The following is a 23,469-nucleotide window of genomic DNA, read 5'->3' on the forward strand; positions in this document are numbered from 1 at the left end:
TTGCAGTCAATTTTTTTTTTGTTTTTTTTAGTTAAAAAGTGTCTCGCTCATTTGGTAAGGGTATAGCTAGTATTACCTGCTCATATCTACATTTTGTGATTGCATTTCTTGTATAAAGCCACAGTCCTTAGCTTATATAAATAACAAAAAAAATAAATATATATTTTTAGTTAGATCATAAGAGGATGGGTTATTCTATACATATATATATATATTTTTTCCTCATTCTTTGTTAATGTTAGGCAAGTGATAGTACATAGCTGCACTTGTATATTTTGATGGTTGACATAAGGTGGTGCTGATCAGCATTCTCTTAATCAAATATTAAGTAATAGCCACATTAGGTTATTTTTTCGTAATTGGATTGTGAAGATAAAGAGTAATGCTATTTTGCACTCTTGTATTAGTACAGTGTAAATGTCATTGTGCTCTCCTCTTGTACATTACATTTGTGGCAGGGGTGGCTTACCCATCAGAACCGGTGCTCGGGTTAATGTGATAGCAAGAATTTATATCTGAAGAGAGAAAATATAGAGAAGTATTTTGAACCTTTGCACAACTGCACTTGTGAAATCTATTTTGCACCTTATTAACCTATGTACAGTTAGTAGCAGCATGGGTTATCTTGAATTAGAAGCCAACAGTATTAATAATGATTATGAGAATGAAAGTCAAGTGTTAAATTTCTTTGCCTGGCTAGACTCCTTCAAGATCTCCCATCCCTGTAGGGAAAAAGCTGCAGTTATGTTTTAAATATTTAGATATTTATACCTTATAATGTCAAGGCAATCTATAATAGGAATTTGTGGAAACAATAAAATTGATTCAGGGTATTCTGCTTTGTTTTCTTTGGTTACCTCATACAGTTCCTCTTATAAAATCGGATAGATTGAAGTTATCTTACCTCTTGCAAGTGATATAAACATTATTAATAAAAAAATTAAGAATTATTTCCGAAATTTTTTTAATGCTTTGTCTATAAAGTAAGATGCCAGTAGACTCACATTATGCAAGGGCTTGGTTACTGAAATTAACACTACGTAATTTTGCCCTATGTAATTTTGCCCTATGCCCTATGGAACCTTGGTACTCAAACAGCCTTCTGAAACGAATTAAGTTTGAGTGCCGATCTGTTCAAGCACTGAACGAATTTTTCCCAATCAATTTTCTTTTTGGTTGGTTATTATCACTAATCATCTTAGGCCCCATGGTGACTTGTACAAATAATAAAAAAAAAAAATGTGAAGAAACAAAATAGTTTACAGCGAAGTTCCGGGAGGTTGTGGTTGTTTGGTCGAGTGCCGAGCAAACGGTCGACTACCAAGTGATTTTTTTACCAACCAAAGTGTTCAAATACTGAATTGTTTGAGTACTGAGGTTTCACTGTAATATGACTAATGTACAGGAAAACAGGTTAGGTTTGTGACAAGAAAACCAAGCAAATTTAACATTTTTCCATTTCTTCAAATGTAATGAAGTTTTTGACATCGTACATTATAGTCGTTGCTAATTTATTATTATTATTATATTTAAGGAAGTTCTAAAACCATTTGGGTCATATATCACTTTAGGCAAAAGGAGGCAATTTGGTTCAATCCAAGGATGGGAAGGATTAAGACATTCCTTGGATCAAGAGTCCCTCACCAGCATCAAGGAATATACCTTGGAGGGAACTATTTTATCTAGAAATATATGCTGTGTACCCAAAACGAACTTGCCTACTAAAAAAATTTAACATGGCCTGGGGAAAGGGCGAGAGATGGGTGTTTAAAGCAATACATGTATAGTCTATTCATCCTAGAGAAAGAATGAAATGCACAATGCCATGACTGGAACAATACACAAATAACCCTCACACAGGAGAATGAAACTGACGATGGAGTTTCGGTCCGACTTGGACCATTGACTAGTCACACAAGTGCAAATGGAAGGGAGCCAGTATATATATGATAGGGGGAAAGCCTGGGATTAGTAGAACAAGAGCATGTATTATAACTGTAGTAGTGGTAGAGGTATGGTAGCAATAATAATGTAGTAGTGGCTGTGAAAAGAATCAGACAGTAGAGTGTACAATTGTATATAGTACATATATATGTACTAGCTTGCTTCCCTTTGTGCTTCTGTGTGGCTAGTTAATGGGTTAGGTTGGACCAAAATATCACAAGTTTCATTCTACTATGTGCAGGTTATTGGTGTATCATTCCAAAGAAAATTGGCATGCTGTGACTTACAGAGAAGACCAAGAATGCTAAATTTACTCCTACTGGAACTTCAATGCTGCTCTTGTTTGTTAATATACAAGTGTTTGAAGACGGTTATATAGTTCATTTAAGTAGAAGGCAGCTATGTTTCCTTGCTAACACTTAAACCTTGCACTACACAATTTTCTCATTTATAGTAGTGTTAAATAAGAATTTTATCCTACCTTATAGTTCTTGTTAAAGAATTGCTTGGAGGTGATTATATAACTCTACTGGGTGGTAGACATCTGCAAGTTATTAGTTTTATCATCCGACTGCTGAGGGATTGTCCGTCGAGTCACAGGTTCACACTACAGCATACACAGCATTGAGCCAGTCAGCGGCTGGCTCTCTCAGGCTGTAAAATAGTCGTGCAATAATCAGAAAGAACCTCTAAGCAAACTGCACATATTATTAAAAAGTCTTAAAATGCTTAAGTATGCACAGTCAAAACTATGCAGGGTATTTGTGTACTGCATAACAAAGGAGGTTAAGTATGTATTTTAACCTTCATTTGTACAGTGTAAAGAAATAAATTAATGTAGTTCACATAAAACATTGGTAGGCTTGGTGCTACTGTTAGAAATTTGGAACTATAGAGTGGAAATAAAAATACATATTTTATAAGTTTCATGGATTAAAACTGAACCATTAGATACAAGAACACTGATAAATTTGCCTTAATGAGGACATAAAATATAAAACAAAATACACTAAAAAACAAAGAATAAATCATATTTGTGTTGAAATACTGAATCCATAAAAGTTATCCAACACCTGAGAAATGGGAGCTAATTGAATCTGATCCAAGGATAATGTAGCTCTAATTCTTTGCACAGTGCTGTATGACACTAGTGGGTTTAGTACTTAGTTTTGATGATAATAATAATCTAATTCTTCACATAAGGAGACCTTCAGCATCAATGGAACCCCCTCATAAATGAGGAACTTTAACATACAACAAGCATGTGTGAGTATGTTAGATAGGAGTGAGTGGAGGCAAGTGGTTTTTATGACGTACAGTGGGAATGTGAGAAAGGTAACATTTATGATGGGATTCAGAAAAACTAGCTAGCCAGACTCGAGTTCTGGAGGTGGGAAGTACAGTGCCTGCACTCCGAAGGAGGGGGTAGGGATACCGCAGTTTGGAGGGGCAACTTAGCCATAATGTCCGCTGGCTTCTGGCAAGACAGTGATGGAGTGAGCGATAGCAAAAGTGTTTCTTTTTTGGGTCACCCTGCCTCAGTGGGAAACAGCCACTATGTTAAAATTAAAAAAAAAAACATTAGTAAACGCTTAGGAAGCCGTTAAGAACATTGTCAATGAATGAGAGAAGTTGAGTGGTCTATTAGTAACACAGAAGCAGGGTATTTGTGTGTATTATTCATGGTATTATTCAGTGGCAGCATTGTACCACAATTCAGAAAATACAGAAAGTAGTGAGCAAGCATTTAGTGTATTCTCTCAAGGGTGGATTCAACCAGTGTGACCAATATAAAAAAAAAAAAAAACTGAGGAATAAGAGGGAATAGGGAATAGGAGGCAGAATTTGGAAAAAGCTCTTAAATCACTTCAGGGGATTATTATTATAATAATAAAAAAAAAAGCGCTAAACCACAAGGGCTATACAGTGCTGCAGGGCAGGAAGGAAGCGGGGGTATCAGGTGGCAAAAGGGAGAGGGATAATTAGTAGGTTACGGAGAACAGCGGGGCAGTGGATAGTGCAGATGTAGAGGATAGCAAGAGATTGAGGTAGAAAAGACTGAGGGGAGTGCGAAAGGTATCGTCATCAGAGTTTGTGGAGTAAGTCAGTTGTTGTCAAGAAGTCAATGAGAGAGTCAGGATTAAAGGAGGGTCCATCAGCAAGAAGGGAAGGTAAAGAGAGAGGAGTAGAGCAGAGACGATGTTGGAGGTAAATTCTGCGTGCTCGTTGATAGAGAGGGCAGTCTAACAGAATGTGGCTAACTGATACTGGAACCTGACACGTTTCACAGAGAGGAACAGGGTGCCTCTCCACGAGATACCTGTGGGTAAGACGAGTGTAGCCAATGCGAAGACGGGAGAGAGTAGTCTCCCAACCTCGACACTGATGACAGGACGACGGCCAGTAACCTATACTCAGTTTAACAGAATAAAGTTTGTTACCAAGTAGATTAGACCAACGTTGTTGCCAATGGGTGTGAAGGTGGGTAGCTATTACAGCAAAATAGTCCATAAATGAAACACCTCTATACGAAACTGGTAGGTCATGTACTGCTGACCGCACAGCAGTGTCTGCCTGTTCATTGCCCTGTACGTCAGCATGACCAGGGACCCAACGAAAAACAATATCTTTATGCTTGGCAGAGATACGGTGTAGCCAAAGTTGGATACGGAGGACTAGGGGGTGAGGTGTATTAAATTTTCATATAACCTGTAGAGCACTAAGGGAGTGTGAGACAACCACAAATGATGACACAGGCATAGATGCAATATGGATAAGTGCTGCAAGAATGGCATACAATTTGGCTGCAAAAATGCTAGCCAAGGATAGTAAATGTCCTCGCACGACACTGTCCGGAAACACTGCTGTGAATCTGACGCCATCAGAAGACTTAGAGCCATCTACGTACACTGCGATGGCATGAGAATGAGAGCGGAAGTGGTCAAGAAAGAGAGAGCGGGAAGCTACCATAGGCAGTTGGACTTTCACGCAAGGGAGTGAGAAAGAACAGACACGAACAGCTGGAGCTTCCCAGGGGGGTAGGGAAAAGTGAGATGCTACATGAACATAAAAAGGTGGTAACTGAAGGGAAGACAAGAGCGAATGTAGGCGAAGAGAAAAGGGAAGGAGCAAACAGGGGCGACAAACAAATAAAGAATGTCTACTAACATTGGTGACTATTCTATATATATGGAAGGATTGCAGCAATCATAAGAGCGAACATAGTAGCGAAGGCAATGGGCATCACGGCGATCGGACAAGGATGGAATATTCGCTTCTGCATTGAGACTCTCAACAGGGAAAGAGTGAAAAGAACCAAGGCACAAACGTAATCCCTGGTGATGGATGGGATTAAGGCTCAAGAGAGTAGTAGGAGAGGCCGCCGAATAGATCTGATCACCATAATCGAGTTTCGATAAAATGAGGGCTGAATGTAGGTGAAGGAGAGTTCGACAATCAGCTCCCTATGAAATATGAGCAAGGGTTTTAAGAAGGTTCAGCCGGCTGTGACAAGTTGCCTTCAGAGAGGTAATGTGAGGTTTCCAGGATAACCTACGGTCAGAGAAGGCCTAGAAACCTGACTATCACGTTCAGGGATACGCGAGCCATAGAGGTACAAAGGATGATCGGAGATGACAGAGCGTCTAGCGAGAGTAATTTGGCGAGTTTTGGTACTGGAAAATTTAAACCCATGCGTGGTGGCCTAATTGGAAACACGGTCGACCGCATGCTAGAGAGAACACGTAATGAGGTGACAGTCAGTGCCTGCACACGCAATAGCGAAGTCATCAACACAGAGTGATGACCAAATACTAGATGGAAGACTAGAGGCCAAATCATTTATAGCAAGGAGAAAGTGTTGTGCCCAGAACACACCCCTGGGGGACACCCTCAGCTTGGACAAAGTCCAGGGAGAGCACATTATTAACCCGAACACGGAAATGTCTGTCAGTTAAAAAGTTTTAAGGAAGGATGGTAGATTGTCTCGGAGGCCTAAGGAGTGGGCTTGGGCGAAAATATTATACCTCCAAGTTGTATCATATGCCTTCTCAAGGTAAAAAAAATATGGCAATAACTGAGTGGTTATTCGCAAAGGCATTATGAACATACGTATCCAAGCGTAGTAAGGGGTCTACGGTAGAACGGCCCTTATGAAAGCCATATTGACTAGCGGAGAGACTGTTGTCTCTCTCTAAATACCACATTAAATGTCGATTTACCATCACTTTGCAAACTGTACTGGTAAGAGCAATGGGACGATAGTGGGAGGCATCACATCCTGTAGTACCCGGTTTGCAGAAGGGGAGAACAATGGCCGATTTCCACTGCTGGGGAAGAACTCCTTGTGACCAAATAAGATTGAAGAGGTGTAAGAGGACTACAAGGGTTGATTGATGTAAATGTTGTAACATCCAAATATGAATGTTGTCAGGCCCAGCTGCCGATGATCGGCAAGCTGAGAGTGTTGCCTCCAGTTCCTAAAGTGTAAAAGGCACATTATACGGTTCTTCAATGAGAGAAGAAAAGTCCAAGTGTGCTATCTCTCTGGCAGACTTTGAGGAAAGAAACGAGGGGCACAGGTGGAGCCCCCGAGAAATACGGACCAGATGACTGCCAATTTCAATGGCAATGTCAAGAGGGTTTGCTACATCAACACCAGCAACCGCAGAACAGGAGTCAGATCAGTAGAGTATTTACCACTCAGTTTCCGTACTTTTTTCCAGACTGCACTCATAGAGGAAGCCAAGGTGATGGTGAAAACAATCTCGCCGGTAAGTGCGTTTAGCATTACGGATGACACAGCGAGCAACTGCTCGCTTCTGTTTAAAATCAAGAAGTCTCTCTGTGGTTCTATTGTACCAGTACCTGCCCCACGCAGCACGTTTCAAACATACTGCCGAGCACAAGCAGGAGACCACCATGGCACACACTTCTGAGAATGCCTGCCTGAGGTTTGGGGGATAGAATGAGAAGCTGCAGCTAAAACTGATGTTGAGGTGTAAAAGCTCATCAATGGAGGATGAAGGAACCTCACTAAAAGCAGTTGCGAGTAAAGGTCCCAATTTGCTCGATCAAATTGCCAGCAAGGGCTACGAAGAGGTGGTGAATATGAAGAAGTAAGAATGATTGGAAAATGATTGCTGTATGCAAGTCCAGTAGAACAGACCAGACGAAGTCTAGTGCAGTGGAGGAAGAGCAGACCGAGAGATCGATGCAAGAGAGAGTATGAGTACGAGGATCAAAATGGGTGGGAGTACCCATATTTAAAACATGGAGAGGGTGAGAAGCGAGAAAAGCCTCTAACTGAATGCCATGAGAGTCACAATGAGACCCCCCCCCAGAGGAAATGGTGGGCATTAAAATCGCCAAGTAACAGAAGTGGTGGCAGAAAGGATGAAACAAGAAACGCAAAATCTGGGATAGATAATGCCCGAGAAGGAGAGAGATACAAAGAACATATTGTAAACCACTTATTCAAGTGGATACAGGCTGCAGTGTAATGCAGCGAGGTATGAACAAATAGTTGATGGTGAGGAATATCATTGCGTAGAAGAAGGGTATTTTCATTAAAGGTCCCCATCAGAAAAAGGATCCAAAGAATACAATAAATTATAGCCTGAGATGGGTTGGAAAACAGCAGAGTGTAATTTTGGGTCTTGTAAGCAAACACCAACAGGGGAAAACCGGGAAAGCAACATCTGAAGCTCGCCCCGATTACCGGAGGCCATGGATATTCCACTGTAAATAGGCCATGATTGGCAACGAGGAAAATGCCAGGAATCCGCAGGTAAGGGCACCTACGGACTAGAGGGGTTAGAAAAGTCGACATGAGGTGGCATCAGAAAACGTTCAAGCAGCGAAGGAACGGAGCATTGCGAAGAATGGAGTTGTGGAGATGGAGGAGAGGGAAGAGAAGGAACTGGAGGTGGATTAGTGTCCATTGAAGGTTTAGTCTCTGCAATATATTCTGAAATAGCTTCAAGTGTTTCTGAATTCAAAGATGTTGTATGGGAGACAATATTGGAGACAGGAGGAGGGCGAGTAAAGATTGGGACAGCAATGGACTGTACTAAAGTAGGGGGGACGAAAGCGTGTTGGGAACTGGAGAAGTGTGGGAGGGGACAGAAGAGGCAGAAACCTGGGAGGCAGCAGAAGAGGGAGAAACTTGGGAGGGGACAGGGGAGGAAGGCACAGGATGAGGAGCGTGAACCTCCACACTTGTAATAGAGCAAGTGAGAGGGGAAGAACCAGGCACAGAGACTGGAAAGGTAAAATGTGGAGGTGGAAGCAGGGAAGGAGGGGGCAAAGAAGTAGAGGGGCGATTGGTAGGTGTCGTATGAGGTCTTGTAAATACAGGGGCTTGCGAGGGAGAACACGAAGATGTGAGAACAGACTAAGGTGTTGAGTAGGGACGTCTGAGCCAAGAACAGCAAGAGAATTAGATACAGGAGTGACTATGGAAGGGGTAGCCACAGAGGAGGCCAAAGATGGAACCCCAGAAGTTGGGGAACATTTAGAAACACGAGAATAAGAAACACGGGGTAGTCTCCCTTGGAGGCGGAGATGAGAAACGGCCATAGCATAAGGGAGACCTGCCTCTTTGAGGCAACTGATTTCACGCTCATTTAAGTAGACCTGGCAACGGCGAGAGTACGAAAGGTGAGCCTCATGACAATTAAGGCAAGAGGGAGGTCGACTACAAGACGTATTAGAATGGTCATTGGCCATAGATCTGCAATATTTCGCTGGGTGACCAAACGCCAGCAATTTCTACACTGTTGCGGTGTAGGGATCACCTTTCGAACTTGTAACCGATGTCCTGCTACATAAACAGAGGATGGGAGTTCAGAGCTGTCGAAAGTTAATCGAGCCACATTGCAAGGGTAGTGTTTCCACCTGCAGGCAGGAAGGACATAAGTGTCTACCTTGAGGATTGGGAGATCTTGGAGTTCCAGCTGTTCGAGAATGTCATTGCCACATGTCTGGAAATTCTGTTGGACTACTGTATGGGGCAGAATGACAGTACCACTACAAGTATTGAGGGAATGATGCTTTTCGATAGTGACAGGAATAGTATCAATATGTGAAAGAGAAAGATCATGAGCTTGGATAGCATTCTGGACAGTGATGATGCACGTACCACTCTTAAGAGCATGAAAGGAAGTATCTCTACCAACATGGCATAGGAAAGATAGGCAAGAGATTCAGATGGTCGTAAAGAATTTAGTCCATTGTGCATTTCGAAATTGAGAGTGGAAAGGAGCGCATGAAGTGTTGATCTTTTCCAAGTAGAACGAGAAGGTGGCGAAGTATCATCATCAGGCAATTGTTGTTGGCGTTTAGAAGTGGGACCGAAGTTGGTCCAAAGTGGGACGGGCTGGCAATTCAAAAATTGCCATACCGTAGAGGGAGAGGCCGGAAGCATAGTCAAAGGAGAGTGGGAGAGTGGAGGTCAGACAAATCGAAGGAGTCAGTTGAAACCCCGGTACCTGAAGCGGGTGATGAAACGGCACCAGCAAGAGATACAGGGGCATCAGGAGTGGCCGAAGAGTGGTCAAAAAACGAGGCAGGGTCAGAATGGGGTGCAGTATCAAGGAGGAGCCCGGGGGTGGCAGGTTCATGGACTAGGGCTTCCATGGTTAGGGTACTTCTTTCTTTTTTAAGAAAAAAAATAAAAAAAAGAATAAAAGAAGGGGAGACTGGGGAGGAATAGTTTCTAGGAAGAATTGAAAGGGCCAGAAATCTCCCTCCGCCCCCAAGAGGACCTCAGCACTGCAAGTAGCACAGATGCAGCATTGAACCCGTGCCATACCCTACCCTTCATGCCAGTAAACCAGCAATCCGGGATAACAACCTCACATCTGCCGAGCTACCGTGGTGGACAAAAGAGAGGGCAGCTGGATATCCACCACAAAGCATACCTCCTTCGGCCACCACCACCGGAATCTGTAAGGCAGCCTCCAGAGATACACCCGTCACCCGAAAGACACCCAAAGCCACCCCCTGGGAGACCGGAGAGGGATTGGGACATCCCCAGGCGATCCAGATTCCACGGCAAACTACACCACCGCCAAGAACCTCAACAAAATGGGATGGACCCCGGTACCCTTTCCCCTACCTAGGAACCAGTAGGCCTGTGCGAAGAATCCCAAAAAGAGGAAGGACAAAAGGGAGGGGTGGGGAGGAGGAGGAAAGGAAAATGGGAGGATGGGATAGGGAAGGGGGGATTGGGGGGTAATTAAGTTCGGTCTGAGGAAGGAGACCAATAGGTCTAATTCCTCAGACCAAGAGCCTCTTCACCACAACAAGAAGCCCCCCTTGAAGAGGTGAATAAATGTAGGATCTGTTGCCTATACTCAAAGTGGTATTTGAGTATATATCCTCAATATTACTACGATTATTTATTTTATCATTAATGAAGTTCGGTTTATGGCCCTTAAACGTTCTCATTGCTAAACATTAATCACTGTTCAAGCAGCAGTGATGTAACTGGAGTTTACTGCCCCTATCCCCCCGCCCTTGGATTTCATGGGGGTGACACCAAAGATGCCACCCCGGGTGACACCAGCCCTGGCGACGCCTCTGTTTTGTCTAACATTTGGGTATCTATTCTGGAAAGGTTTCTAGAATAATGTTGCCCAAATGTTTCACAATTGTCTTATTTATCAACTCGATTTTCTAAACCATACAAGTAAATGTGTTACATTTACATGGTCCAGTAGGTCTGCTGCCCTGAACTACTTTCATTTTTGAGTTACAAAAAAGGCAGAATACTGTATACAATAATCCTAAAAAATTATTGAACAGTAATTGCTCTGATTTGCTCACGGGTTAATTAACCGTCACCAATTTAAATCAGCTGGAGTTTACATTAGGTAAGGGTTAGTTAGGTTGGGTAATTATTATTATTATAATCAAAAAGAAGCACTAAGCCACAAGGACTATACAGCACTGCAGGGCAGGACGGAAGCGAGGGCATCAGGTGGCAAAAGGGAGGTGGATGAGTAATAGGTTATGGATAACAGTGAGGCAGTGGATGGTGAAAGGGTAAAGGGCAGCAAGAGACTGAGCTAGAAAGGGCTGAGATAAGATAAGATAAGATAAGATTTCGTTCGGATTTTTAACCCCGGAGGGTTAGCCACCCAGGATAACCCAAGAAAGTCAGTGCGTCATCGAGGACTGTCTAACTTATTTCCATTGGGGTCCTTAATCTTGTCCCCCAGGAGGCGACCCACACCAGTCGACTAACACCCAGGTACCTATTTGCTGCTAGGTGAACAGGACAACAGGTGTAAGGAAACGTGTCGAAATGTTTCCACCCGCCGGGAATCGAACCCGGGCCCTCCGTGTGTGAAGCGGGAGCTTTAGCCACCAGGCCACCAGGGGAGTGCGTAAGGTATCATCATCAGAGTTTGTGGAGTAAATTAGTCGTTGTCAAGAAGTCAATGAGAGTCAGGATTAAAGAAGGGTCCATCAGCAAGAAGGGAAGGTAAAGAGAGAGTAGTAGAGCGAAGATGGCATTGGAGGTAAATTTTGCATGCTCGTTGATAGAGAGGGCAGTCTAACAGAATGTGGCTAATCGATACTGGAACTTGACACTGCTCACAGAGAGGAACAGGGTGCCTCTCCATGACATACCCGTGAGTAAGACGAGTGTGGCCAATGCGAAGGCAGGAGAGAGTGGTCTCCCAACCACGGCACTGATGACAAGAAGACAGCCAGTGACCTATGCTCGGTTTAATAGAATGAAGTTTGCTACCAAGCAGAGTTGACCAACGTTGTTGCCAACGGGCATGAAGGTGGGTAGCTATTGCAGCAAAATAGTCCAGAAATGGAACACCTCTATAGGAAATTGGTAGGTCATGTACTGCTGACCGCACAGCAGTGTCTGCCTGTTCATTGCCCTGTACGTCGACATGACCAGGGACCCAACAAAAAATATCTTTATGCTTGGTAGAGATATGGCGTAGCCAAAGTTGGATACGGAGAACTAGGGGGTGAGATGTATCAAATTTTCGTATAGCCTGTAGAGCACTAAGGAAGTCTGAGACTACCACAAATGATGACACAGGCATAGATGTGATACGAATAAGTGCTGCAAGAATGGCATAAAATTCAGCAGTAAAAATGCTAGCCGAAGATAGTAAATGACCCCGCACGACGCTGTCCGGAAACACTGCTGCGAATCCGACACCGTCTGAAGACTTAGAGCCATCTGTGTATACAGCGATGGCATGAGAATGGGAGTGGAAGTGATCAAGAAAAAGAGAGCGGGAAGCCACCGTAGGCAGTTGAGCTTTCGAGCAAGGGAGTGAGAAAGAACAGACCCGAACAGCTGGAACTTCCCAGGGGGTAGGGAAAAAGAGATGCTACATGAACATATAAAGGTGGTAACTGAAGGGAAGACAAGAGTGAATGTAGGCGAAGAGAAAAGGGATGGAGCAAACAGGGGCGGCGAACGAATAAAGAATGTCTACTAATATCGGTGACCATTCTATAAATGGAAGGATTGTGGAGATCGTGAGAGTGTACATAGTAGCGAAGGCAATGGGCATCACGGCGATCAGACAAGGATGGAACATTCCCTTCTGCATAGAGGCTCTCAACAGGGAAAGAGTGAAAAGCACCAAGGCACAAACGTAATCCTTGGTGATGGATGGGGTTAAGGCTAGAGAGAGTAGCAGGAGAGGCCGCTGAATAAATCTGGTCACCATAATCGAGTTTCGATAAAACGAGGGCTGAATGTAGGCGAAGCAGGCGAAGCAGAGTTCGACAATCAGCTCCCTAGGAAAGATGAGCAAGGGATTTAAGAAGGTTTAGCCGGCTGTGACAAGTTGCCTTCAGAGAGGTAATGTGAGGTTTCCAGAAGGCCTAGAAACCTGACTGTATTACGTTCGGGGATACGGGAGCCATAGAGATACAAAGGATGATCGGAGATGACAGAGCGTCTAGTGAAAGTAATTTGGCGAGTTTTGGTACTTGAAAATTTAAACCCATGCGTGGTGGCCCAAGTGGAAATGCGGTCGACCGCATGCTGGAGAGAAACTGCAATGAGATGACAGTCAGCGCCTGCACAAGCAATAGCGAAGTCATCAACATAGAGTGATGACCAAATATTGGGTGGAAGAACAGAGGCCAAATCATTTACAGCAAGGAGAATAAGTGTTGTGCTTAGAACACATCCCTGAGGGACACCTTCAGCTTGGACGAAGTCCGGGGAAAGAACATTATTGACTCGAACACGGAAATGTCTGTCAGTTACAAAGTTCTTAAGGAAGGATGGTAGATTGCCTCGGAGGCCTAAGGAGTGGGCCTGGGCCAAAATATTATACCTCCAAGTTGTGTCATATGCCTTCTCAAGGTCAAAAAATATGGCAATAACTGAGTGATTATTCGCAAAGGCATTACGAACATACGTATCCAAGCATAGTAAGGGGTCTATGGTAGAACGGCCCTTACGAAAGCCATATTGACTAGCGGAGAGACTGTTGTGTGTCTCTAAATACCACATTAAACGTCGATTTACGAGACGTTCCATCACTTTGCAAACTGCACTAGTAAGAGCGATGGGACGATAGTGGGAGGCATCATGTCCTGTAGTACCCGGTTTGCGGAAAGGGAGAACAATGGTAGATTTCCACAGCTGGGGAAGAACTCCTTGTGCCCAAATAAGATTGAAGAGGTGTAAGAGGACTACAAGGGCTGACCGATGTAAATGTTGTAACATACGAATATGAATGTCGTCAGGCCCAGCTGCCGATGATCGGCAAGCTGAGAGCGTTGCCTCCAGTTCTTGAAGTGTAAAAGGCACATTATAATGTTCTTCTCTGAGAGAAGGAAAGTCCAAGGGTACTAACTCTCTGGCAGACTTTGAGGAAAGAAACGAGGGGCATAGATGGAGCCCCAGGGAAATATGGACCAGATGTGTGCCAAGTTCAATGGGAACGTCGAGAGGGTTTGCTACATCAACACCAGCGACCCGTAGAACAGGAGCCGGGTCAGGAGAGTATTTACCACTCAATTGCCTCACTTTTTTCCAGACTGCACTCATAGAAGAAGCAGAGGTGATGGTGGAAACAGTCTCGCCAGCAAGTGTGTTTAGCTTCACGGATGACACGGCGAGCGATCGCACGCTTCTGCTTAAAATCAAGAAGTTTCTCAGAGGTTCTATTGTACCGGTACCAGCCCCATGCAGTGCGTTTCAAACGTACTGCACGAGCACAAGCAGAACACCAAGGCACGCACTCCTGAGAATGCCTGCCTGAGGTTTGGGGTATAGAATGAGAAGCTGCGGTATAAACTGACGTCGAGAAGATGTGTAGGAGCTCATCAATGGAGGATGAAGAAGGAACCTCACTAAAAGCAGTGAGTTGCGAGTAAAGATCCCAATTTGCCCGATCAAATTGCCAGCGAGGGCTACGGAAAGGTGGTGAATAGGAAGGAGAAGTAAGAATGATCGGAAAATGATCACTGTCATGTAAGTCCGGTAGAACAGACCAGGTGAAGTCTAGTACAGTGGAGGAAGACCAGACTGATAGATCGATGCAAGAGAGTATGAGTACGAGGATCAAAATGGGTGGGAGTACCCGTATTTAAAACATGGAGGGGGTGAGAGGCGAGAAAAGCCTCCAACTGGATGCCTCGCGAGTCACAATGAGACCCCCCCAGAGGAAATGGTGGGCGTTAAAATCACCAAGTAACAGAAGTGGTGGTGGTAAGGATGAAACTAGAAAGGCAAAATCTGGGATAGAAAATGCTCGAGAAGGAGAGAGATATAAAGAACATATTGTAAACCACTTATTCAAGTGGATATGGGCTGCAGTGTAATGCAGCGAGGTATGGACAAATAGTTGACAGTACGGAATATCATTGCGTAGAAGAAGGGCACTTTCATTAAAGGTCCCATCCGAGAAAGGATCCGAAGAATACAATAAATTATAGCCTGAGATAGGTTGGAAAACAGCTGATTGTAATTTTGGTTCTTGTAAGCAAGCACCAAGAGGGGAAAACCTGGAAAGCAACATCTGAAGCTCACCCCGATTACCCCTGAGGCCATGGATATTCCACTGTAAATAGGCCATGATTGGCAATAAAGAAAATACCAGGAATCCGTAGGGAAGGGCACCTACAGACTAGAGTGGTTAGAAAAGTCAACGTGTGGTGGCATTGGAAGACGTTCAAGTAGTGAAGGAATGGAGCGTTGCGAAGAATGGAGTTGTGGAAATGGAGGAGAGGGAAGAGAGGGAGTAGGAGGTGGATCAGTGTCCATTGAAGGTTTAGTCTCTGCAATATATTCTGAAATGGCTTCAAGTGTTTCTGAATTCAAAGATGTATGGGAGACAATATTGGAGGTAGAAGGAGGAGGGTGAGTAAAGATTGGGACAGTAGTGGACTGTACCAAAGTAGAGGGGGACGAAAGAGTGTAGGGAACTGTAGAAGTGTGGGAGGGGACAGAAGAGGCAGAAACCTGGGAGGTGGCAGAAGAGGGGGAAACTTGGGAGGGGACGGGGGTGGAAGGTATAGTACGAGGAGGAGGGTGAACCTCCACACTTGTAATAGAGCCAGAGAGAGGGGAAGAACTAGACACAGAGACTGGAAAGGTAAAGTGCGGAGGTGGAAGAAGGGAAGGAAGGGGCAAAGATTTGAGCACTGGGGATTTTTTGGACTTCTGAGAAGTAGAGGGGCGATTGGTGTAAGGCGTCATACGGGGTCTTGTCGATACTGGGGCTTGTGAGGAAGGATGTGAAGATGTGAGAACAGACCGAGTTGTAGTCGGGACGTCAGAGCCAAGGACAGCAAAAGGATTAGATGCCGGAGTGGCTATGGGAGGGGCAACAACAGAGGAGGCTGCAGAAGATGGGATCCCAGAAGTGGGGGGACGTTTTGAAACACGAGAATAAGAAACACGGGGTAGTCTCCCTTGGAGGCGGAGATGAGTAACTGCCATAGCATAAGGGAGACCTTCTGCCTCTTTGAGGCAACGGATTTCACGCTCATTCAAGTAGACCTGGCAACGGCGAGAGTACAAAGGGTGAGCCTCATTACAATTAATGCAAGATGGAGGTTGACTGCAAGATGCATTAGAATGGTCGTTGGCACCACAGACTGGGCATTCGGCTATAGATCTGCAATATTTTGCTGGGTGACCAAAACGCCAGCAATTTCTACACTGTTGCGGTGTAGGGATCACCTTTCGAACTTGTAACCGATGTCCTGCGACATAAACAGAGGACGGGAGTTCACGGCTGTCGAAAGTTAATCGAGCCACATTGCAAGGGTAACGTCTCCGCCCGTGGGCAGGAAGGACATAAGTGTCTACTTTGAGGATTGGGAGATCCTGGAGTTCGAGCTGTTCAATTATGTCATTGCCACATGACTGGAAATTCTGTTGGACTATGGTATGGGGCAGAATGACAGTACCACTACAAGAATTGAGAGAAAGATGTTTTTCAATAGTGATAGTAGTAGTATCGATATGCGAAAGGAGAGAAAGATCATGAGCTTGGGTAGCATTCTGGACAGTGACAATGCGCGTACCGCTCTTGAGAGCATGAAATGAAATATCTCTACCAACATGACGCAGGAGCACTTCGCCAATACTATGGTCAGAAAGATAGGCAGAATTAGAAGTCAGTATTAAAGTAAAGAATTTAGTCCATTGTGTGGTCCGAAACCGAGCGTGGAGAGGGAGTGCATGACGTGTCGGTCATTTCCGAGTAGAATGGGAAGGTAACGATGGAACATCATCAGGAGATTGACGTTGGCGTTTAGGAGTAGGACTGGAGTTGGTCCGTCGTGAAACGGGCTGGCGATTCGAAAATTGCCGTACCATAGAGGGAGAGGCTGGAAGCATAGTCAAAGGAGAGCGGAGGTCAGACAAATCAAAGGAGTCAGTTGTAGCCTTGGTACCTGAAGCGGGTGAGGAAACAGCACCAGCAAGAGGTACAGGGGCATCAGGAGTGTTCGAAGAGTGGTCTAAAAACAAGGCAGGGTCAGAATGGGGTGCGGTATCAAGAAGGGGCCCGGGGGTAGTGGGTTCGTGGATTGGGTTCTCCATGGTTAGGTTACTCCTTTGCTTTTTGTTTTTAAGAAAAAAAAAAGAAAGAAAAGAAAAATAAAAAAAGAATAAAAAAAAAAGGGGGGAGCGGGGAGGAATAGTTCCCAGGAGGAATGAAAGGGCCGGAAATCTCCCTCCACACCCAAGAGGACCTCAGCACCGCTAGTAGCGCAGATGCAGCATGAAACCCATGCCATACCCTACCCTTCATGCCAGTAAACCAGCAATCCGGGATAGTAACCTCACATCTGCCGAGCTACCTCGGTGGACAAAAGAGAGGGCGGCCGGATATCCGCCACAAAGCATACTTCCTTCGGCCACCACCCCCGGAATCCGAAAGGAGGCTTCCAGAGATACACCCGTCGCCCGAAAGAAACCCAAAGCTACACTCCGGGATACCGGAGAGGGATCGGGACATCCCCAGGCGATCCAGATTCCACGGCAAACTACGCCACCGCCAAGAACCTCAACGGAATGGGATGGACCCCGGTATCCTTTCCCCTACCTAGGAACTAGCATGCCTGTGGGAGAAATCCCAAAGGCCAAAAGGGAGGGGTGGGGGGGGGGAGGAGGAGGAAAGGAAAAAAGGGGAGGATGGGATAGGGAAGGGGGGATTGGGGGGTAATTAGGTTCGGTCTGAGGAAGGAGACCGACAGGTCTAATTCCTCAGACCAAGAGCCTCTTCACCACAACAAGGAGCCCCCCTTGAAGAGGTAGGTTAGGTAAGGGTTGTCAGGAAACAGGAAAGTGTTTCCTGACGTGGGTCTTAGTCAGATGACCCATATTATTATTATAATCAAAAAAAAGCGCTAAGCCACAAGAGATGACCCATAGCTGCTGGAGTTTTTGGTCATCTGCCCGAAGCCTTCCACTGGCTTACCCCTCCACCCCTTTAAAATTTATGGTTATGATTATTACCATTAATTTTCACATTTATAAAACGAATCACTGTTCATTTTATCAAATTACGAAGAAAAAATAAAGGGAGCTCAAATATTTTTTATTTCTATTTAAAAGTGATGATAAGTCGCGATGCAAATAATGTGTCTTAGACACGCAAAATCTGATTCAAAAATTGCGTGTCCCTCCCTGGAAAAATATTTCTTGACATGACTACATAAATCTCAATAACTTTTCACTTTCTTTTGTGGGACTGCAGAGGTCGAGACAGCTGGCAAAAATACTGCTGCAAGATTTTGTGTTGCAAGATGTGTTCAGAGGTGCTGGGAGGAGCTGCTTCCTGCATGGCAGTACATGGGAGTGTATGACTGTACAAGAGTACATAGAGATGAGAGTACGAGAATAAATTGAACGCCTGCGAGTCAGGGCCTATTTTAGACCTTGGGGGGCCCCGGGGCACTTGAGGTTTGGGGGGCCCTCAACATGAAAATTAAATTGAATTACAAATAAGAAATTAATTAAAATGAACGATAAACAGCATTTTCAAAAGAAAAAAAAAGGTTTCGAAGATGTATAATTTTTTTTTTTAATTTTATTGACTAAGAATAACTGACTATAATTTTCAGTTTGTATTATATTCCATCTACACGATATAATAATTACCAATGTGTATTTATTTATATCTTTGGTGTCACACTTTCAGTATCTATGTATATGGTGGCAGTTGACCAACAGGGCACCACATGTCTGGGTCTGAATCACATGGTGAGGCTTCACTGTCCATGACATTATATATATCATTAACTACATTGTTATTAAATGTCAAAAAATCTGAATATTTTTTTTTTCAGAAGACCCAGTATGCCACGGAAAATTCAGTTGTCAGGAGCTCAGAAATGAAAGATTTCCAAAAAAAAAAAATCAAGGAAAAGAAATGCTGCAGTCTTGACAGAAAACCCCCTTATAGAGTTTTTATCTGCTTCCATAGTGGAATACATAGAAGCTACTAATGAACCAGTTCCACTACCAGATGTTCCTTCTGAGGACCCCACCCGCATTCCCAAGTACATCTGCAGAAAATAAAAAGAACTTAGCAAACCAAGACAGTAAAGGTGATGAATCACCAAAACCACATTCTACAGATATTTCTGTAGACATGGACAGTTGAGGCCACACCATGTGATTCAGACCCAGACATGTGGTGTCCTGTCAGTGAAAATCATGTGTCCTTTTGGTCAACTACCACCATATACATACTGAAAGTGTGACACCAAAGATATAAATAAATACACGTCGGTAATTATTATATCGTATAGATGGAATATATTACAAAAGTGAAAATTATACAGTTAAAGTCAATAAAATTGAGAAAAATAAAATCAATTGTCTTCTTCGAAATCGATTTTTTTTTTCGAAAACTGCTGTTTATCATTCATTTTAGTTCATTTCTTATTTGTAATTCAATTAAATTTCCAGGTTGAGGCCCCCCCAAAACCTCAAGTGCCCCAGGGTCCCCCCAAGGTCTGAATCCGGCACTGATCAAAACTAAGCACTAAACCCACAAGATGTCAAATACGTAAGCCCATCAAGGAGACGGTTTTCAACACGAGTCCGTGGACATTGTTCATTAGAATTACGAATATGTGGCCAATGAGTGTCTTTGGGCTAGTGTCCAGGGCGCTTCAAATATCAAGGTTCAAGCCACATAAGCACACAGTAACAAGACTGTTAGGCCCAAGTGACAACCATCCCCCCTACCCATCATCCTCCCACCAGTAACAACTACTCACCCCCAAATCTCTCCACCAGCAGGCAACCCCTATCCTTCCCTTAACGACCTTCCCCCTCCACACAACAACCAATGACGTCATCACCCCCCTTTCCAGGTCAATGGCGCCAATTAGTCATGGAGGTCAAGAATAGTGGCGCCACTAGTCACTCCTCTACCCTCCACCACACCATCAACACCTCCAGCTCTTCCAGTTCCATCAACCTGTGGTAATTTAAGAAACTTGGATTACTCCAATTTCATGGTATTTTTGGATAGATCAGCTTTGAAAATAGCAATTTTTCTTTCTACAAAATATTGAAGTAAGCACTCTAAATACATAGTAAGAATTCAAACTTGCTTAATGCAGTTCTTGAATAATCTAGTAATGTCCATACTTTTATCTTTGCAGACATTGTTTTGGAGTGTTGCTGCTGGTGATATCTCTGAAGACCTGCAGCTGCCCACCACACGGCCGTCACCACACAGCAGCTGCCCACCACACGGCCGTCACCACACAGCAGCTGCCCACCACACGGCCGTCACCACACAGCAGCTGCCCACCACACGGCCGTCGCCTCACGGCAGCTGCACCACACGGCCGTCACCACACAGCAGCTGCCCACCACACGGCCGTCACCACACAGCAGCTGCCCACCACACGGCCGTCACCACACAGCAGCTGCCCACCACACGGCCGTCACCACACAGCAGCTGCCCACCACACGGCCGTCACCACACAGCAGCTGCCCACCACACGGCCGTCACCACACAGCAGCTGCCCACCACACGGCCGTCACCACACAGCAGCTGCCCACCACACGGCCGTCACCACACAGCAGCTGCCCACCACACGGCAAATATCTCCAACCTACAAGATTCGATAAACTTTAAAATGTAATAGACAATTTATTTATTTCTTTATCACAGCGAAGAAATGTTCAAGGAACAAGAAATAGAAAAATGAAATGACTTAGAGAAGCCTCAACTGCTGCTTGTCAGCAGGACAACATTCACACAATTCGGGAGCTTTAAGCTCGGGGGGGAAAAAAAAAAATACCTACCCCAACACTACTAGTAACAGTAGTAATGAGGCTGATAGCCTCTATACTGCTGGTATTAGTACTTTGAGGTATGATGAAATTTCAAAATTAATGACCTTGTATTTGTACTGTCAGGAAGCTATCCTAAGTGTTGTGACACAGGACAATCAAGTACAACACTGCAAACACTTCCTGATGCACAACATTCTTGTCTCCTTGTGTGTTAAACACTGGTGATCACAACAGCCTGTCTTGTCAGGAGGATTCTGCGGTAAATTAAACAAGGAGTAAATCTCGACTATTAAAAAATAGTCGACTTGCACTACTCAATCAGGTTTGACTGACTTTCATCGACCTGTCCCCCGAGAGTTTACCGCTCCCTCCCACCCTATTCAAACAATTTTACAGACGTGTACATTTTATTTGGGTAAATTTCCCATAACTAGATAATCCCTAGGTGTTGTATCAAGATACCTTCACTAATAGACACCCCTTGAAGGTCATCCAAATTTAACATTAATGATCCTAACTACCTTAAAACAACACTATTTTCCCTACACTTCCGAGTCCCTCATGGCACACTAGGCTAACAACCAACACTATGGTATACGGCAGAGCTCTAACTGGTTAAATAACCCAGTCTCCTAACAGTACTATGCTAGCCTGAATTCATAACCTACCTTACCTGCCTACTTACGGCTGGTACAACCTGAGGTCCACTACATTCAAGCCCCACACTCTCCCTCTGTTTTTCTGAATTTCTAACCCAGTAGGGTTAATAATCCTATTCTCACTAATACCAATCTAAATCACCCCCCTAACTATACTCATCAGCATCAGATGTTAGTGAAGCCATTCTGCCAACACTTTAGATCAGAGGTTTTCATTATTTTCACTATTAACGTCTGCTGCCAGAAGCGTTACACTTCACTACATACAAACCATCAACCCAACTGCAATTCTGAACGCTAATACTTTTATATTCATAGGAACCTGAACGCCGCTTAAATGTTCCAAAACGATGAAACTGCCAACTCAATGAATCAATATTTAACTTTGCACAGTTTGGCCAAAGGCATAAAAAACGTAGAACACCCACCACAACCACTACCCAAAGCCCGAAACCCACCAACAACCCCACGGAAACCACGAGCAATAACAGATTCCCCACAGCTTCTGAGGGTCGTTGGTGGGTTCCCAGGCCCACAGTTCTACGTAATCTATGCCTTCGGGGGAGATTACTCTCCCCTGCTATATGCATTCATAATGCATATAGCAGATTCTCCAGTTCTAGACCTTACCTATCCTAACACCACCTAATTGTATAATTTATTTTGATTGTAGGTCTACAAAGTGTTGTATATATATATACCACAACTATGCAGCATACTCTAGGTATAGACCTTACTAATTTTCAGAACAGTGGCGGCGCAAGGAAGGATGAAGGGAGGGGGAAGGTATGATCAAGGGGGTCTACAAAGTCTCTAAATATATACTGTATAGCCCAATTTCAAAAATGCTCCCCCCCCCCAAGACGCTCTAATAGACTCTGGAGGCGTAAGCGCTAAACCCACACGACTATAATACCGAAAATATTTTTGGGGCTTCAGAGCATAAAATTACTTGGCCAGGCCCGATACAACCCTACTGAAAATAGGAAGATGTGGTTAATTCCACATTTCTGAGTAACTGTTATTGATTTTTCCGGCTATAATACATCCTGGCTAAGGAAAATTTATCCCGTCATGTGGAGCTAAAACTTTGGCTCTGTAGTTTTAAAAATAGGTTAGACCAATGAGTGGTTGAGAGTTGGACTTGCCTAACATGGGCCAATAGGCCTGCTTTAGTGCTCCTTTCTTGTCTTAATAATGGTTATGCCTGATTTAATAGGCTTTCCTTACACCCGGCATCAAGACCTCTATCATTACCCTCACCACACTAAATTATCTCAGTATAATTATTAATCCGGTAGATTAGCACAGAATTACGTAAGTCAAGATAATATTATGACATTTTCAGGATGCGACCCCTACCCGTAGGCCTGCTCAGGACCAGTAGGTCTGCTGCAGTGTTCCTTTATGTGAACAGTGCCAATGGATTTAAGGGTATATGTCCACTTGTGCCAGGGATCTAATCCCGGTTCTTCAGTTGACGCCACTACCAACTGAGCCACGGCATATCACTTATATCTGCTTCCTACAATCTTGTAAGATGGGTATAGACTGCATAATCAAGGTATTACACTAACTAAACTTACTAAAATCTAATCAGTCTTCAGTTCTAAGCTTTACAACCCATTTCTCCAATTATTTCCACCCCATTTAAGGTAACTAATAGAATACATTCATTATTTCCTGGCCAGAGATTTCATCTCTGGTTGGGAGATAAGCTAATACTTCCCTCTAAGCTACTTTTGACATCAGCTGCTTACAATCTTTCCTATACTCTTCCCAATAATCAAACTTTAGTGGACTTGTAACCTGGAAATACCTTACAAGTGGGCCCCGCCCATCTCTAACGACGTCTCCAACTGCTACATTTCCACATAACACTAAATATTATGGGTCAGACCATTTACTAGTGTGGTTGTCTCCACTCCTCAGACTGGTCAGTGTTGCTGTGTTGACCAACGTTGCAGCAGACACAGCCAGACACAGCAATGTTGCAGCAGACACAGCCAGACACAGCAATGTTGCAGCAGACACAGCCAGGCACAGCAATCCTCAGTTACCACCTGAAACAAAACATTCACATTA

At 44.1% G+C, this 23,469-nt stretch overlaps 1 long non-coding RNA gene across 1 annotated transcript; it reads right to left on the minus strand.

Moving 5' to 3' along the window:
- Positions 1–2,398: 2,398 nt before the first annotated feature.
- On the minus strand, positions 2,399–23,469 carry LOC128700377 (uncharacterized). The gene is made up of 5 exons (XR_008408761.2): positions 23,204–23,469; positions 20,830–20,979; positions 20,069–20,541; positions 19,693–19,895; positions 2,399–2,598 (listed from the first exon to the last, which is right to left on the minus strand). It is a non-coding gene; the product is annotated as an uncharacterized lncRNA (long non-coding RNA).

The sequence above is a fragment of the Cherax quadricarinatus genome, chromosome 71, assembly GCF_038502225.1.
Source record: "Cherax quadricarinatus isolate ZL_2023a chromosome 71, ASM3850222v1, whole genome shotgun sequence".
NCBI lineage: Eukaryota > Metazoa > Arthropoda > Malacostraca > Decapoda > Parastacidae > Cherax > Cherax quadricarinatus.